Raw genomic sequence first — 2,599 nt, forward strand, 5'->3', positions numbered from 1 at the left:
CCGTCTTCCCGAATATTAAGATGTTTCTCCGATCCTTTGGGTATTTCATCCTTTAAATTTCCCTCTTTTAAAACTCCTTGTTGCGCCTCCTTTATTTGAGTAGTAAGGTTATTATGAATCATTATATTCATAGATTTTACTCGAATGGGTTCTCTGTCCTTCCTGCTCAAGGCATCAGCTACCACATTTGCCTTCCCCGGGTGATAACGAATCTCAAAGTCGTAATCATTCAATAATTCAATCCACCTACGCTGCCTCATATTCAGTTGTTTCTGATTAAATATGTGTTGAAGACTTTTGTGGTCGGTATATATAATACTTTTAACCCCATATAAGTAGTGCCTCCAAGTCTTTAATGCAAAAACAACCGCGCCTAATTCCAAATCATGCGTCGTATAATTTTGTTCGTGAATCTTCAATTGTCTAGACGCATAAGCAATCACCTTCGTTCGTTGCATTAATACACAACTGAGACCTTGCTTTGATGCATCACAATAAATCACAAAATCATCATTCCCTTCAGGCAATGACAATATAGGTGCCGTAGTTAGCTTTTTCTTCAATAACTGAAACGCTTTCTCTTGTTCATCATTCCATTCAAATTTCTTCCCTTTATGCGTTAATGCAGTCAAGGGTTTTGCTATTCTGGAAAAAAGTCTTGGATGAACCTTCTGTAGTAACCAGCTAGTCCTAAAAACTGGCGTATGTGTTTCGGAGTTTTCGGGATTTCTCACTTTTCAACAGTTTCTATCTTTGCCGGATCCACCTTAATACCTTCTTTGTTCACTATGTGACCGAGGAATTGAACTTCTTCCAACCAAAATGCACACTTTGAAAACTTAGCGTACAATTCTTCCTTCCTCAATACTTCTAACACCTTTCTCAAATGTTCACCGTGTTCTTGGTCATTCTTTGAGTAAATAAGTATGTCATCAATGAAAACAATGACAAACTTGTCAAGGTATGGTCCACACACTCGGTTCATAAAGTCCATGAACACAGCTGGTGCATTAGTTAAACCAAACAGCATGACCATAAACTCGTAATGACCGTAACGTGTTCTGAAAGCAGTCTTTGGAATATCATCTTCTTTCACCCGCATTTGATGATACCCGGAACGTAAGTCAATCTTTGAATAAACAGACGAGCCTTGTAGTTGATCAAATAAGTCGTCGATTCTCGGTAGTGGGTAGCGGTTCTTGATGGTAAGTTTGTTCAACTCTCGGTAGTCGATACACAACCTGAATGTACCATCTTTCTTCTTGACAAACAAAACAGGAGCTCCCCACAGTGATGTGCTTGGTCGAATGAAACCACGCTCTAAAAGTTCTTGTAATTGGCTTTGCAGTTCTTTCATCTCGCTGGGTGCGAGTCTGTAAGGAGCACGAGCTATTGGTGCAGCTTCTGGTACAAGATCTATTTGAAATTCAACGGATCACTGTGGGGGTAATCCCGGTAATTCTTTCGGAAATACATCGGGAAATTCTTTTGCAATGGGAACATCATTGATGCTCTTTTCTTCAGTTTGTACTTTCTCGACGTGTGCTAGAACAGCATAGCAACCTTTTCTTACTAGTTTTTGTGCCTTCAAATTACTAATAATATGTAGCTTCGTGTTGCCCTTTTCTCCGTACACCATTAAGGGTTTTCCTTTTTCTCGTATAATGCGAATTGCATTTTTGTAACAAACGATCTCTGCTTTCACTTCTTTCAACCAGTCCATACCGATTATCACATCAAAACTCCCTAACTCTACTGGTATCAAATCAATCTTAAATGTTTCGCTAACCAGTTTAATTTCTCGATTCCGACATATATTATCTGCTGAAATTAATTTACCATTTGCTAATTCGAGTAAAAATTTACTATCCAAAGGCGTCAATGGACAACTTAATTTAGCACAAAAATCTCTACTCATATAGCTTCTATCCGCACCCGAATCAAATAAAACGTAAGCAGATTTATTGTCAATAAGAAACGTACCCGTAACAAGCTCCGGGTCTTCCTGTGCCTCTGCCGCATTAATATTGAAAACTCTTCCGCGGCCTTGTCCATTCGTGTTCTCCTGGTTCGGGCAATTTCTAATAATGTGGCCCGGTTTTCCACATTTATAACAAACTACATTGGCATAACTTGCTCCGACACTACTTGCTCCGCCATTACTCATTCCGACACCATTTGTTCCTTTCGTTCTATTAACCCCTGGTCCATAGACCTCACACTTCGCCGTGCTATGACCATTTCTTTTAAACTTGTTGCAAAATTTGGTGCAGAACCCCGAGTGATACTTTTCACACCTTTGGCATAGCTGCTTCTGATTGTTGTTGTTGTTGCAGTTATTATTGTTATTGGGATGATTGTTGTAGTTGCTGTTGTTGTTGTTGTTGTTGTTGTTGTTGGGCCGTTTGTTGTAGTTGCGATTGATGTTGCGATTGTTGGGATAATTGTTGCGATTATTGTTGTAATTGCTGTTGTTGTTGTATTGGTGATTCTTATCACCGTTTTCCTCCTACTTTCTTTTGACTTGCTTCACATTGGCCTCTTCAGCAGTCTGTTCTTTAATTCTTTCTTCAATCTGGTTCACTAGTTTATGTGCCAT

This window comes from Rutidosis leptorrhynchoides, chromosome 11, assembly GCF_046630445.1.
Source record: "Rutidosis leptorrhynchoides isolate AG116_Rl617_1_P2 chromosome 11, CSIRO_AGI_Rlap_v1, whole genome shotgun sequence".
NCBI lineage: Eukaryota > Viridiplantae > Streptophyta > Magnoliopsida > Asterales > Asteraceae > Rutidosis > Rutidosis leptorrhynchoides.